The sequence below is a fragment of the Phyllobates terribilis genome, unplaced genomic scaffold (assembly GCF_046119375.1).
Source record: "Phyllobates terribilis strain yellow unplaced genomic scaffold, ASM4611937v1 Scaffold_538__1_contigs__length_1162401, whole genome shotgun sequence".
Taxonomy (NCBI): Eukaryota; Metazoa; Chordata; class Amphibia; order Anura; family Dendrobatidae; genus Phyllobates; species Phyllobates terribilis.
Window position 1 is genome coordinate 842,494 of NW_027363298.1, and position 15,629 is coordinate 858,122.

The 15,629-nt window shown below is 44.8% G+C and overlaps 10 non-coding genes across 10 annotated transcripts; all 10 read right to left on the reverse strand.

Annotated features, from left to right (window-relative positions):
- Positions 1-3,604: 3,604 nt before the first annotated feature.
- LOC141232290 (U2 spliceosomal RNA) lies at positions 3,605-3,795 on the reverse strand. Its single transcript, XR_012298546.1, has one exon. It is a non-coding gene; the product is annotated as a U2 spliceosomal RNA (small nuclear RNA).
- A 1,115-nt stretch (positions 3,796-4,910) lies between these two features.
- LOC141232291 (U2 spliceosomal RNA) lies at positions 4,911-5,101 on the reverse strand. The gene has a single exon (XR_012298547.1). It is a non-coding gene; the product is annotated as a U2 spliceosomal RNA (small nuclear RNA).
- Positions 5,102-6,216: 1,115 nt separating this feature from the next.
- LOC141231761 (U2 spliceosomal RNA) lies at positions 6,217-6,407 on the reverse strand. Its single transcript, XR_012298071.1, has one exon. It is a non-coding gene; the product is annotated as a U2 spliceosomal RNA (small nuclear RNA).
- A 1,115-nt stretch (positions 6,408-7,522) lies between these two features.
- On the reverse strand, positions 7,523-7,713 carry LOC141231762 (U2 spliceosomal RNA). The gene has a single exon (XR_012298072.1). It is a non-coding gene; the product is annotated as a U2 spliceosomal RNA (small nuclear RNA).
- Positions 7,714-8,828: 1,115 nt separating this feature from the next.
- On the reverse strand, positions 8,829-9,019 carry LOC141232292 (U2 spliceosomal RNA). The gene has a single exon (XR_012298548.1). It is a non-coding gene; the product is annotated as a U2 spliceosomal RNA (small nuclear RNA).
- A 1,115-nt stretch (positions 9,020-10,134) lies between these two features.
- On the reverse strand, positions 10,135-10,325 carry LOC141231741 (U2 spliceosomal RNA). The gene has a single exon (XR_012298052.1). It is a non-coding gene; the product is annotated as a U2 spliceosomal RNA (small nuclear RNA).
- Positions 10,326-11,440: 1,115 nt separating this feature from the next.
- On the reverse strand, positions 11,441-11,631 carry LOC141232293 (U2 spliceosomal RNA). Its single transcript, XR_012298549.1, has one exon. It is a non-coding gene; the product is annotated as a U2 spliceosomal RNA (small nuclear RNA).
- Positions 11,632-12,746: 1,115 nt separating this feature from the next.
- On the reverse strand, positions 12,747-12,937 carry LOC141232294 (U2 spliceosomal RNA). The gene has a single exon (XR_012298550.1). It is a non-coding gene; the product is annotated as a U2 spliceosomal RNA (small nuclear RNA).
- Positions 12,938-14,052: 1,115 nt separating this feature from the next.
- Positions 14,053-14,243, reverse strand: LOC141232295 (U2 spliceosomal RNA). Its single transcript, XR_012298551.1, has one exon. It is a non-coding gene; the product is annotated as a U2 spliceosomal RNA (small nuclear RNA).
- A 1,118-nt stretch (positions 14,244-15,361) lies between these two features.
- On the reverse strand, positions 15,362-15,552 carry LOC141232296 (U2 spliceosomal RNA). The gene has a single exon (XR_012298552.1). It is a non-coding gene; the product is annotated as a U2 spliceosomal RNA (small nuclear RNA).
- Between the last annotated feature and the right edge of the window lie 77 nt (positions 15,553-15,629).

The window sequence follows — 15,629 nt, forward strand, 5'->3', positions numbered from 1 at the left end:
GTCCTTCAAATCTGCAATCTCTTTATCCACCTCCATCCCCGCTCTCTTAAACTTATGGAGTACTTCCAATTTTGAAATAACAGCAGCATCATGATCCCTTTTTGCTTTTGCTCTCCTAAAACACACCCCTTTAAAATAACATGCAAATTTCTCCTTAGCCCAGTCCCACCACTCTAGCAAGTCTTTAAAAAGGTGCTGTTCAGACACACAAGACAAAAACACTTTATTAAAACCAACCTTAACACTCTCCTCTTCCAGCAGGCTTACGTTCAGCTTCCAGAGTCCCTTTCCAAAAGCCAGGGACTCAGCTATACACAGATCTACCACTATCATCTTGTGGTCAGAAAAAGTCGTCATCACGTGGTTGCACTTGGCCACCTTAATCCCCTCAGACATAAAAACATAGTCAATTCGGGAAACACTACGTCCACTATCTGATATGTATGTGAACTTATCACTTGGCCCAACCATCAGACCAGCATCCGTGTAGCGTAAATCCTGCACAATCTGATTTAAAATATTAGAAGTGACATCAGTCCTACCTTCCGTAGAGCTCTTACGATCTTTTGCGGATCTGACACAATTAAAATCTCCAGCCACTATAGTGAAGTCTCTGCCTGGTAAAAACAACTTTAAAGACTCCAAAAACCCAACTCTTGCTTGTTTATCAGCAGGGGCATAAACATTAAAAACCCGTACCCGCTGACCTAAAAAATCCACTAATAAGAACAAACATCTCCCAGGTATGATTACTTTAAACTCTAAAACCTTTAGACTAGAATTACACAGTAAAATGCCCACCCCTTCATTCCTGTTTTCTGAGCATGGGGACCAAAAGGATTGCCCCTTATTCCACTCACTCTCATGCGGGGCAGATTTAATTACACATTCCTGCAGACAGACAATATCTGCATTCACACTCTCAATGTAATCCAGTATCCCTGCTCTCCTACAAGCAGAGCCAATCCCTCGTACATTCAGAGAAGCAACACACAACGCCATCATAACAACAGGAAAAAATCTCCACCATACCCGATCCATCATGAACCAGGAGAAAACCCACTCCTGCCACCCACTTTTCTACGTATATCAGGCGACTCAGAACTCGAGTCCCTGTTAGAATAACCTGGTCTTAGGGAGACTGGATCTTCCTGCCCCCCAGACCAACACCCCTCCACCTTACTTCTTTTAATCACGGAGGCATAACTCTCCTCCTTGCCATCATCTTCCTCCTCATTTTCACTCCAATCACTGTTAACCCTATCACGCTGCTGAGGGGTTATAGTTCCATCCGAATCAGAATCCTCCTCCTCCAAAACCTCCATTTCCTCACCCCCATCTCTTCCCAAAACAGGATTCACTGACTCCGCCATATTAGACAAATCCATCCCATCACCCGGGCCATGCACATCAGCTACTTTGTTTATTACTTCCAGCCCCTCCCTCAAACCAACTTTCTTCTGGCTCCGCCCCTTTTCCTCCATCTTGGGCACCGCATGGTCTCTTCCCCTACCACCATCTTGTTTTTGGCTTTTCCCCTCTGAGTCTGAGCCTTCGTCCTCCTCCCCACTTTCCTGCCGAGTCTTCTTCTGCCTCTCTTCAGCGTCCACCTGTGACCTAGGAATCTGAGCCCACAATCTACATTTCCTTGCAAGGTAATCTGCATGTCCACACAAATCACACACCTTATTCATTGGGCAACCACTTGCAACATGACCAGATTTCCCACAACCTCTACAAACATCACCTTGCACTGGACAATCTTTCTGAACATGTCCAAACTCATGACACTTCCTACAATATTCCATCTGTCCATTATAAAAACAAAATCCCCTTTCTCCTCCGATAGAAAATTGTGCAGGAATGCTCTTGGCACCCCCAATAGCTCTATCATCCGGTCTCAGTTTCACAACATATCTCCTCTTGCCATTTAGATAATTGTGTTTGTTCTTCATTCTTCCCAAAAATTTAACCTCACTACAATACCGAGCTAAAAAATTGGAAACAGTCTCATCCGGAACTTTAGGGTTATACATGTGCACAACCACATACTTATATGTCTGCTGGAACAGAGGTTCCAGTGCAATAAACTCTAGGCATTTCAATTCCTTTTCTTCCTTCATTCGTACCAACTCCATGTAGACTCTCTGGCAAATACTCAAAGAAACAAAAGTGATATCATAAATTCCTTGTTTCTGAAAATCCTGCAGTGCCAATACATCCGTTACCTTCAAGCCATTAATGTTCTTCAAGACATCAACGCAAACTTGGTCCAAACCGATTTCTCCTTCATGACCTGCAGCCACCTTCAGACGGACCGAGTCCTCTAATCCACGTGTTTTCTCCACCATTTTTACAGCAGATAAACACAATCGCCGCTCAATCGCACACTAGGGCCCCACAAGGGGGAACCCCAGTCACAACTGCCCTCCAAACAACACCAGCAGCAGAAAACCACCACTGATCTTGCCAAAAGGCCGAGAAGCGATAACCAGAATTGGTTTCAAACTACGGAGCCACCCAAGGATCCTGAAAAGTCCATTTGTGGAGATGAGCTCCTGGACTCCCGTTAAGAAGACATGTTGTCAACCTCTAGATCCCTTACATGCCTGCACTTTTCGGCTTGCTGCTGCTGCAATCCACGCGTTTTAGATCTGCATAACTCCACCTCTTTAAACACAGCACCTTCACCCCCTGCTGTTCCCACCCGCCTCAACACCGTTGGAAGGGAGGAGAACCAATTAAGGCGGGGGGTGGGGTGGAACGAGCAGCTGTCTACCCTTAGCAGGAGGGCTCCTGATTACATACCTCTCCTGCTGCTGCTGCTGCTGGCTGTCCAGCAGCAGACTGAAGGTGGCTGCTGCTGTGCACAGGTATATAAAGGCTCAGAGCCTATTATGACACGCGCAGCCAGCGTTCCATTGCCACATTCCATCTACTGCAGGCAGGATACCTGGCTGGCTGAATGTCGCTGAGAAGCTCACAGAGACCGCCATAAGCAACAGTTTAACAGAATGCCACAGACTAATCAACCAAACTTTTTGGGTTGGGTTCTCTTTTATAGTCTGCAGGCATTAAATGAAAGAAGTCAGTGTTCCAGCAGAAGGAGACAACGTTTCAGAAAAGGCATTGTAGCAAACCAAAAAAGAAATTTTAAGCGCAGCAGAGTAACCAGCGCACATACCTGTTAGCTCAGGTGAGTTTAAAAGGCTGCTGTTGATAACAAGGGCATTTGCTAAATAGATGGTGTGTGTGCAACAATATACTGAAAGGTCAATTATATTGTGCAGCTTATCTCACCACCTGTAGTTATTTAGGTGAAAGCTCCAAAATGCTTGCCTAATATGTCTGTTTATCCAAAAGGAAGTAAAAAGGGAGAGCTAGAAAGATAGCATTGCATCACATTACATGGCAATGCAATGCACAGTTGCTGAAGTTGAACCAAAATGAGCTTGTAATCTGGCTTCTGCAACTTTGAACATGAAAAATCCAATGAGGAGAAGAAAAGCAAAGCCAAAGAGTCCATCCCAAAATCCGACAAACAAGCAAAATGAACAAAAAACATTGAATTCAATTCTTTCTGATTTTAGAAACTGCATTAAAGAAGGGGTGCACCGGTCCTGGAGATACTGCAATACCAGGTCAATGCGTGGAGTGGACAGAGCAAGCTCTTTTTCCATCTCCCTGTTCTAAAAATCCATTTAATATATGGTCCCCAGATAGGGGACGTATCAGATATTAAACTGATAAGAACAGATACTACACTTGATCTTAGCCAAAAGGCCGAGAAGCGATAACCAGAATTGGTTTCAAACTACGGAGCCACCCAAGGATCCTGAAAAGTCCATTTGTGGAGATGAGCTCCTGGACTCCCGTTAAGAAGACATGTTGTCAACCTCTAGATCCCTTACATGCCTGCACTTTTCGGCTTGCTGCTGCTGCAATTCACGCGTTTTAGATCTGCATAACTCCACCTCTTTAAACACAGCACCTTCACCCCCTGCTGTTCCCACCCGCCTCAACACCGTTGGAAGGGAGGAGAACCAATTAAGGCGGGGGGTGGGGTGGAACGAGCAGCTGTCTACCCTTAGCAGGAGGGCTCCTGATTACATACCTCTCCTGCTGCTGCTGCTGCTGGCTGTCCAGCAGCAGACTGAAGGTGGCTGCTGCTGTGCACAGGTATATAAAGGCTCAGAGCCTATTATGACACGCGCAGCCAGCGTTCCATTGCCACATTCCATCTACTGCAGGCAGGATACCTGGCTGGCTGAATGTCGCTGAGAAGCTCACAGAGACCGCCATAAGCAACAGTTTAACAGAATGCCACAGACTAATCAACCAAACTTTTTGGGTTGGGTTCTCTTTTATAGTCTGCAGGCATTAAATGAAAGAAGTCAGTGTTCCAGCAGAAGGAGACAACGTTTCAGAAAAGGCATTGTAGCAAACCAAAAAAGAAATTTTAAGCGCAGCAGAGTAACCAGCGCACATACCTGTTAGCTCAGGTGAGTTTAAAAGGCTGCTGTTGATAACAAGGGCATTTGCTAAATAGATGGTGTGTGTGCAACAATATACTGAAAGGTCAATTATATTGTGCAGCTTATCTCACCACCTGTAGTTATTTAGGTGAAAGCTCCAAAATGCTTGCCTAATATGTCTGTTTATCCAAAAGGAAGTAAAAAGGGAGAGCTAGAAAGAAAGCATTGCATCACATTACATGGCAATGCAATGCACAGTTGCTGAAGTTGAACCAAAATGAGCTTGTAATCTGGCTTCTGCAACTTTGAACATGAAAAATCCAATGAGGAGAAGAAAAGCAAAGCCAAAGAGTCCATCCCAAAATCCGACAAACAAGCAAAATGAACAAAAAACATTGAATTCAATTCTTTCTGATTTTAGAAACTGCATTAAAGAAGGGGTGCACCGGTCCTGGAGATACTGCAATACCAGGTCAATGCGTGGAGTGGACAGAGCAAGCTCTTTTTCCATCTCCCTGTTCTAAAAATCCATTTAATATATGGTCCCCAGATAGGGGACGTATCAGATATTAAACTGATAAGAACAGATACTACACTTGATCTTAGCCAAAAGGCCGAGAAGCGATAACCAGAATTGGTTTCAAACTACGGAGCCACCCAAGGATCCTGAAAAGTCCATTTGTGGAGATGAGCTCCTGGACTCCCGTTAAGAAGACATGTTGTCAACCTCTAGATCCCTTACATGCCTGCACTTTTCGGCTTGCTGCTGCTGCAATCCACGCGTTTTAGATCTGCATAACTCCACCTCTTTAAACACAGCACCTTCACCCCCTGCTGTTCCCACCCGCCTCAACACCGTTGGAAGGGAGGAGAACCAATTAAGGCGGGGGGTGGGGTGGAACGAGCAGCTGTCTACCCTTAGCAGGAGGGCTCCTGATTACATACCTCTCCTGCTGCTGCTGCTGCTGGCTGTCCAGCAGCATACTGAAGGTGGCTGCTGCTGTGCACAGGTATATAAAGGCTCAGAGCCTATTATGACACGCGCAGCCAGCGTTCCATTGCCACATTCCATCTACTGCAGGCAGGATACCTGGCTGGCTGAATGTCGCTGAGAAGCTCACAGAGACCGCCATAAGCAACAGTTTAACAGAATGCCACAGACTAATCAACCAAACTTTTTGGGTTGGGTTCTCTTTTATAGTCTGCAGGCATTAAATGAAAGAAGTCAGTGTTCCAGCAGAAGGAGACAACGTTTCAGAAAAGGCATTGTAGCAAACCAAAAAAGAAATTTTAAGCGCAGCAGAGTAACCAGCGCACATACCTGTTAGCTCAGGTGAGTTTAAAAGGCTGCTGTTGATAACAAGGGCATTTGCTAAATAGATGGTGTGTGTGCAACAATATACTGAAAGGTCAATTATATTGTGCAGCTTATCTCACCACCTGTAGTTATTTAGGTGAAAGCTCCAAAATGCTTGCCTAATATGTCTGTTTATCCAAAAGGAAGTAAAAAGGGAGAGCTAGAAAGAAAGCATTGCATCACATTACATGGCAATGCAATGCACAGTTGCTGAAGTTGAACCAAAATGAGCTTGTAATCTGGCTTCTGCAACTTTGAACATGAAAAATCCAATGAGGAGAAGAAAAGCAAAGCCAAAGAGTCCATCCCAAAATCCGACAAACAAGCAAAATGAACAAAAAACATTGAATTCAATTCTTTCTGATTTTAGAAACTGCATTAAAGAAGGGGTGAACCGGTCCTGGAGATACTGCAATACCAGGTCAATGCGTGGAGTGGACAGAGCAAGCTCTTTTTCCATCTCCCTGTTCTAAAAATCCATTTAATATATGGTCCCCAGATAGGGGACGTATCAGATATTAAACTGATAAGAACAGATACTACACTTGATCTTAGCCAAAAGGCCGAGAAGCGATAACCAGAATTGGTTTCAAACTACGGAGCCACCCAAGGATCCTGAAAAGTCCATTTGTGGAGATGAGCTCCTGGACTCCCGTTAAGAAGACATGTTGTCAACCTCTAGATCCCTTACATGCCTGCACTTTTCGGCTTGCTGCTGCTGCAATCCACGCGTTTTAGATCTGCATAACTCCACCTCTTTAAACACAGCACCTTCACCCCCTGCTGTTCCCACCCGCCTCAACACCGTTGGAAGGGAGGAGAACCAATTAAGGCGGGGGGTGGGGTGGAACGAGCAGCTGTCTACCCTTAGCAGGAGGGCTCCTGATTACATACCTCTCCTGCTGCTGCTGCTGCTGGCTGTCCAGCAGCAGACTGAAGGTGGCTGCTGCTGTGCACAGGTATATAAAGGCTCAGAGCCTATTATGACACGCGCAGCCAGCGTTCCATTGCCACATTCCATCTACTGCAGGCAGGATACCTGGCTGGCTGAATGTCGCTGAGAAGCTCACAGAGACCGCCATCAGCAACAGTTTAACAGAATGCCACAGACTAATCAACCAAACTTTTTGGGTTGGGTTCTCTTTTATAGTCTGCAGGCATTAAATGAAAGAAGTCAGTGTTCCAGCAGAAGGAGACAACGTTTCAGAAAAGGCATTGTAGCAAACCAAAAAAGAAATTTTAAGCGCAGCAGAGTAACCAGCGCACATACCTGTTAGCTCAGGTGAGTTTAAAAGGCTGCTGTTGATAACAAGGGCATTTGCTAAATAGATGGTGTGTGTGCAACAATATACTGAAAGGTCAATTATATTGTGCAGCTTATCTCACCACCTGTAGTTATTTAGGTGAAAGCTCCAAAATGCTTGCCTAATATGTCTGTTTATCCAAAAGGAAGTAAAAAGGGAGAGCTAGAAAGAAAGCATTGCATCACATTACATGGCAATGCAATGCACAGTTGCTGAAGTTGAACCAAAATGAGCTTGTAATCTGGCTTCTGCAACTTTGAACATGAAAAATCCAATGAGGAGAAGAAAAGCAAAGCCAAAGAGTCCATCCCAAAATCCGACAAACAAGCAAAATGAACAAAAAACATTGAATTCAATTCTTTCTGATTTTAGAAACTGCATTAAAGAAGGGGTGAACCGGTCCTGGAGATACTGCAATACCAGGTCAATGCGTGGAGTGGACAGAGCAAGCTCTTTTTCCATCTCCCTGTTCTAAAAATCCATTTAATATATGGTCCCCAGATAGGGGACGTATCAGATATTAAACTGATAAGAACAGATACTACACTTGATCTTAGCCAAAAGGCCGAGAAGCGATAACCAGAATTGGTTTCAAACTACGGAGCCACCCAAGGATCCTGAAAAGTCCATTTGTGGAGATGAGCTCCTGGACTCCCGTTAAGAAGACATGTTGTCAACCTCTAGATCCCTTACATGCCTGCACTTTTCGGCTTGCTGCTGCTGCAATCCACGCGTTTTAGATCTGCATAACTCCACCTCTTTAAACACAGCACCTTCACCCCCTGCTGTTCCCACCCGCCTCAACACCGTTGGAAGGGAGGAGAACCAATTAAGGCGGGGGGTGGGGTGGAACGAGCAGCTGTCTACCCTTAGCAGGAGGGCTCCTGATTACATACCTCTCCTGCTGCTGCTGCTGCTAGCTGTCCAGCAGCAGACTGAAGGTGGCTGCTGCTGTGCACAGGTATATAAAGGCTCAGAGCCTATTATGACACGCGCAGCCAGCGTTCCATTGCCACATTCCATCTACTGCAGGCAGGATACCTGGCTGGCTGAATGTCGCTGAGAAGCTCACAGAGACCGCCATAAGCAACAGTTTAACAGAATGCCACAGACTAATCAACCAAACTTTTTGGGTTGGGTTCTCTTTTATAGTCTGCAGGCATTAAATGAAAGAAGTCAGTGTTCCAGCAGAAGGAGACAACGTTTCAGAAAAGGCATTGTAGCAAACCAAAAAAGAAATTTTAAGCGCAGCAGAGTAACCAGCGCACATACCTGTTAGCTCAGGTGAGTTTAAAAGGCTGCTGTTGATAACAAGGGCATTTGCTAAATAGATGGTGTGTGTGCAACAATATACTGAAAGGTCAATTATATTGTGCAGCTTATCTCACCACCTGTAGTTATTTAGGTGAAAGCTCCAAAATGCTTGCCTAATATGTCTGTTTATCCAAAAGGAAGTAAAAAGGGAGAGCTAGAAAGAAAGCATTGCATCACATTACATGGCAATGCAATGCACAGTTGCTGAAGTTGAACCAAAATGAGCTTGTAATCTGGCTTCTGCAACTTTGAACATGAAAAATCCAATGAGGAGAAGAAAAGCAAAGCCAAAGAGTCCATCCCAAAATCCGACAAACAAGCAAAATGAACAAAAAACATTGAATTCAATTCTTTCTGATTTTAGAAACTGCATTAAAGAAGGGGTGCACCGGTCCTGGAGATACTGCAATACCAGGTCAATGCGTGGAGTGGACAGAGCAAGCTCTTTTTCCATCTCCCTGTTCTAAAAATCCATTTAATATATGGTCCCCAGATAGGGGACGTATCAGATATTAAACTGATAAGAACAGATACTACACTTGATCTTAGCCAAAAGGCCGAGAAGCGATAACCAGAATTGGTTTCAAACTACGGAGCCACCCAAGGATCCTGAAAAGTCCATTTGTGGAGATGAGCTCCTGGACTCCCGTTAAGAAGACATGTTGTCAACCTCTAGATCCCTTACATGCCTGCACTTTTCGGCTTGCTGCTGCTGCAATCCACGCGTTTTAGATCTGCATAACTCCACCTCTTTAAACACAGCACCTTCACCCCCTGCTGTTCCCACCCGCCTCAACACCGTTGGAAGGGAGGAGAACCAATTAAGGCGGGGGGTGGGGTGGAACGAGCAGCTGTCTACCCTTAGCAGGAGGGCTCCTGATTACATACCTCTCCTGCTGCTGCTGCTGCTAGCTGTCCAGCAGCAGACTGAAGGTGGCTGCTGCTGTGCACAGGTATATAAAGGCTCAGAGCCTATTATGACACGCGCAGCCAGCGTTCCATTGCCACATTCCATCTACTGCAGGCAGGATACCTGGCTGGCTGAATGTCGCTGAGAAGCTCACAGAGACCGCCATAAGCAACAGTTTAACAGAATGCCACAGACTAATCAACCAAACTTTTTGGGTTGGGTTCTCTTTTATAGTCTGCAGGCATTAAATGAAAGAAGTCAGTGTTCCAGCAGAAGGAGACAACGTTTCAGAAAAGGCATTGTAGCAAACCAAAAAAGAAATTTTAAGCGCAGCAGAGTAACCAGCGCACATACCTGTTAGCTCAGGTGAGTTTAAAAGGCTGCTGTTGATAACAAGGGCATTTGCTAAATAGATGGTGTGTGTGCAACAATATACTGAAAGGTCAATTATATTGTGCAGCTTATCTCACCACCTGTAGTTATTTAGGTGAAAGCTCCAAAATGCTTGCCTAATATGTCTGTTTATCCAAAAGGAAGTAAAAAGGGAGAGCTAGAAAGATAGCATTGCATCACATTACATGGCAATGCAATGCACAGTTGCTGAAGTTGAACCAAAATGAGCTTGTAATCTGGCTTCTGCAACTTTGAACATGAAAAATCCAATGAGGAGAAGAAAAGCAAAGCCAAAGAGTCCATCCCAAAATCCGACAAACAAGCAAAATGAACAAAAAACATTGAATTCAATTCTTTCTGATTTTAGAAACTGCATTAAAGAAGGGGTGCACCGGTCCTGGAGATACTGCAATACCAGGTCAATGCGTGGAGTGGACAGAGCAAGCTCTTTTTCCATCTCCCTGTTCTAAAAATCCATTTAATATATGGTCCCCAGATAGGGGACGTATCAGATATTAAACTGATAAGAACAAATACTACACTTGATCTTAGCCAAAAGGCCGAGAAGCGATAACCAGAATTGGTTTCAAACTACGGAGCCACCCAAGGATCCTGAAAAGTCCATTTGTGGAGATGAGCTCCTGGACTCCCGTTAAGAAGACATGTTGTCAACCTCTAGATCCCTTACATGCCTGCACTTTTCGGCTTGCTGCTGCTGCAATCCACGCGTTTTAGATCTGCATAACTCCACCTCTTTAAACACAGCACCTTCACCCCCTGCTGTTCCCACCCGCCTCAACACCGTTGGAAGGGAGGAGAACCAATTAAGGCGGGGGGTGGGGTGGAACGAGCAGCTGTCTACCCTTAGCAGGAGGGCTCCTGATTACATACCTCTCCTGCTGCTGCTGCTGCTGGCTGTCCAGCAGCAGACTGAAGGTGGCTGCTGCTGTGCACAGGTATATAAAGGCTCAGAGCCTATTATGACACGCGCAGCCAGCGTTCCATTGCCACATTCCATCTACTGCAGGCAGGATACCTGGCTGGCTGAATGTCGCTGAGAAGCTCACAGAGACCGCCATAAGCAACAGTTTAACAGAATGCCACAGACTAATCAACCAAACTTTTTGGGTTGGGTTCTCTTTTATAGTCTGCAGGCATTAAATGAAAGAAGTCAGTGTTCCAGCAGAAGGAGACAACGTTTCAGAAAAGGCATTGTAGCAAACCAAAAAAGAAATTTTAAGCGCAGCAGAGTAACCAGCGCACATACCTGTTAGCTCAGGTGAGTTTAAAAGGCTGCTGTTGATAACAAGGGCATTTGCTAAATAGATGGTGTGTGTGCAACAATATACTGAAAGGTCAATTATATTGTGCAGCTTATCTCACCACCTGTAGTTATTTAGGTGAAAGCTCCAAAATGCTTGCCTAATATGTCTGTTTATCCAAAAGGAAGTAAAAAGGGAGAGCTAGAAAGAAAGCATTGCATCACATTACATGGCAATGCAATGCACAGTTGCTGAAGTTGAACCAAAATGAGCTTGTAATCTGGCTTCTGCAACTTTGAACATGAAAAATCCAATGAGGAGAAGAAAAGCAAAGCCAAAGAGTCCATCCCAAAATCCGACAAACAAGCAAAATGAACAAAAAACATTGAATTCAATTCTTTCTGATTTTAGAAACTGCATTAAAGAAGGGGTGCACCGGTCCTGGAGATACTGCAATACCAGGTCAATGCGTGGAGTGGACAGAGCAAGCTCTTTTTCCATCTCCCTGTTCTAAAAATCCATTTAATATATGGTCCCCAGATAGGGGACGTATCAGATATTAAACTGATAAGAACAGATACTACACTTGATCTTAGCCAAAAGGCCGAGAAGCGATAACCAGAATTGGTTTCAAACTACGGAGCCACCCAAGGATCCTGAAAAGTCCATTTGTGGAGATGAGCTCCTGGACTCCCGTTAAGAAGACATGTTGTCAACCTCTAGATCCCTTACATGCCTGCACTTTTCGGCTTGCTGCTGCTGCAATCCACGCGTTTTAGATCTGCATAACTCCACCTCTTTAAACACAGCACCTTCACCCCCTGCTGTTCCCACCCGCCTCAACACCGTTGGAAGGGAGGAGAACCAATTAAGGCGGGGGGTGGGGTGGAACGAGCAGCTGTCTACCCTTAGCAGGAGGGCTCCTGATTACATACCTCTCCTGCTGCTGCTGCTGCTAGCTGTCCAGCAGCAGACTGAAGGTGGCTGCTGCTGTGCACAGGTATATAAAGGCTCAGAGCCTATTATGACACGCGCAGCCAGCGTTCCATTGCCACATTCCATCTACTGCAGGCAGGATACCTGGCTGGCTGAATGTCGCTGAGAAGCTCACAGAGACCGCCATAAGCAACAGTTTAACAGAATGCCACAGACTAATCAACCAAACTTTTTGGGTTGGGTTCTCTTTTATAGTCTGCAGGCATTAAATGAAAGAAGTCAGTGTTCCAGCAGAAGGAGACAACGTTTCAGAAAAGGCATTGTAGCAAACCAAAAAAGAAATTTTAAGCGCAGCAGAGTAACCAGCGCACATACCTGTTAGCTCAGGTGAGTTTAAAAGGCTGCTGTTGATAACAAGGGCATTTGCTAAATAGATGGTGTGTGTGCAACAATATACTGAAAGGTCAATTATATTGTGCAGCTTATCTCACCACCTGTAGTTATTTAGGTGAAAGCTCCAAAATGCTTGCCTAATATGTCTGTTTATCCAAAAGGAAGTAAAAAGGGAGAGCTAGAAAGAAAGCATTGCATCACATTACATGGCAATGCAATGCACAGTTGCTGAAGTTGAACCAAAATGAGCTTGTAATCTGGCTTCTGCAACTTTGAACATGAAAAATCCAATGAGGAGAAGAAAAGCAAAGCCAAAGAGTCCATCCCAAAATCCGACAAACAAGCAAAATGAACAAAAAACATTGGATTAAATTCTTTCTGATTTTAGAAACTGCATTAAAGAAGGGGTGCACCGGTCCTGGAGATACTGCAATACCAGGTCAATGCGTGGAGTGGACAGAGCAAGCTCTTTTTCCATCTCCCTGTTCTAAAAATCCATTTAATATATGGTCCCCAGATAGGGGACGTATCAGATATTAAACTGATAAGAACAGATACTACACTTGATCTTAGCCAAAAGGCCGAGAAGCGATAACCAGAATTGGTTTCAAACTACGGAGCCACCCAAGGATCCTGAAAAGTCCATTTGTGGAGATGAGCTCCTGGACTCCCGTTAAGAAGACATGTTGTCAACCTCTAGATCCCTTACATGCCTGCACTTTTCGGCTTGCTGCTGCTGCAATCCACGCGTTTTAGATCTGCATAACTCCACCTCTTTAAACACAGCACCTTCACCCCCTGCTGTTCCCACCCGCCTCAACACCGTTGGAAGGGAGGAGAACCAATTAAGGCGGGGGGTGGGGTGGAACGAGCAGCTGTCTACCCTTAGCAGGAGGGCTCCTGATTACATACCTCTCCTGCTGCTGCTGCTGCTAGCTGTCCAGCAGCAGACTGAAGGTGGCTGCTGCTGTGCACAGGTATATAAAGGCTCAGAGCCTATTATGACACGCGCAGCCAGCGTTCCATTGCCACATTCCATCTACTGCAGGCAGGATACCTGGCTGGCTGAATGTCGCTGAGAAGCTCACAGAGACCGCCATAAGCAACAGTTTAACAGAATGCCACAGACTAATCAACCAAACTTTTTGGGTTGGGTTCTCTTTTATAGTCTGCAGGCATTAAATGAAAGAAGTCAGTGTTCCAGCAGAAGGAGACAACGTTTCAGAAAAGGCATTGTAGCAAACCAAAAAAGAAATTTTAAGCGCAGCAGAGTAACCAGCGCACATACCTGTTAGCTCAGGTGAGTTTAAAAGGCTGCTGTTGATAACAAGGGCATTTGCTAAATAGATGGTGTGTGTGCAACAATATACTGAAAGGTCAATTATATTGTGCAGCTTATCTCACCACCTGTAGTTATTTAGGTGAAAGCTCCAAAATGCTTGCCTAATATGTCTGTTTATCCAAAAGGAAGTAAAAAGGGAGAGCTAGAAAGATAGCATTGCATCACATTACATGGCAATGCAATGCACAGTTGCTGAAGTTGAACCAAAATGAGCTTGTAATCTGGCTTCTGCAACTTTGAACATGAAAAATCCAATGAGGAGAAGAAAAGCAAAGCCAAAGAGTCCATCCCAAAATCCGACAAACAAGCAAAATGAACAAAAAACATTGAATTCAATTCTTTCTGATTTTAGAAACTGCATTAAAGAAGGGGTGCACCGGTCCTGGAGATACTGCAATACCAGGTCAATGCGTGGAGTGGACAGAGCAAGCTCTTTTTCCATCTCCCTGTTCTAAAAATCCATTTAATATATGGTCCCCAGATAGGGGACGTATCAGATATTAAACTGATAAGAACAGATACTACACTTGATCTTAGCCAAAAGGCCGAGAAGCGATAACCAGAATTGGTTTCAAACTACGGAGCCACCCAAGGATCCTGAAAAGTCCATTTGTGGAGATGAGCTCCTGGACTCCCGTTAAGAAGACATGTTGTCAACCTCTAGATCCCTTACATGCCTGCACTTTTCGGCTTGCTGCTGCTGCAATCCACGCGTTTTAGATCTGCATAACTCCACCTCTTTAAACACAGCACCTTCACCCCCTGCTGTTCCCACCCGCCTCAACACCGTTGGAAGGGAGGAGAACCAATTAAGGCGGGGGGTGGGGTGGAACGAGCAGCTGTCTACCCTTAGCAGGAGGGCTCCTGATTACATACCTCTCCTGCTGCTGCTGCTGCTGCTGGCTGTCCAGCAGCAGACTGAAGGTGGCTGCTGCTGTGCACAGGTATATAAAGGCTCAGAGCCTATTATGACACGCGCAGCCAGCGTTCCATTGCCACATTCCATCTACTGCAGGCAGGATACCTGGCTGGCTGAATGTCGCTGAGAAGCTCACAGAGACCGCCATAAGCAACAGTTTAACAGAATGCCACAGACTAATCAACCAAACTTTTTGGGTTGGGTTCTCTTTTATAGTCTGCAGGCATTAAATGAAAGAAGTCAGTGTTCCAGCAGAAGGAGACAACGTTTCAGAAAAGGCATTGTAGCAAACCAAAAAAGAAATTTTAAGCGCAGCAGAGTAACCAGCGCACATACCTGTTAGCTCAGGTGAGTTTAAAAGGCTGCTGTTGATAACAAGGGCATTTGCTAAATAGATGGTGTGTGTGCAACAATATACTGAAAGGTCAATTATATTGTGCAGCTTATCTCACCACCTGTAGTTATTTAGGTGAAAGCTCCAAAATGCTTGCCTAATATGTCTGTTTATCCAAAAGGAAGTAAAAAGGGAGAGCTAGAAAGATAGCATTGCATCACATTACATGGCAATGCAATGCACAGTTGCTGAAGTTGAACCAAAATGAGCTTGTAATCTGGCTTCTGCAACTTTGAACATGAAAAATCCAATGAGGAGAAGAAAAGCAAAGCCAAAGAGTCCATCCCAAAATCCGACAAACAAGCAAAATGAACAAAAAACATTGAATTCAATTCTTTCTGATTTTAGAAACTGCATTAAAGAAGGGGTGCACCGGTCCTGGAGATACTGCAATACCAGGTCAATGCGTGGAGTGGACAGAGCAAGCTCTTTTTCCATCTCCCTGTTCTAAAAATCCATTTAATATATGGTCCCCAGATAGGGGACGTATCAGATATTAAACTGATAAGAACAGATACTACACTTGATCTTAGCCAAAAGGCCGAGAAGCGATAACCAGAATTGGTTTCAAACTACGGAGCCACCCAAGGATCCTGAAAAGTCCATTTGTGGAGATGAGCTCCTGGACTC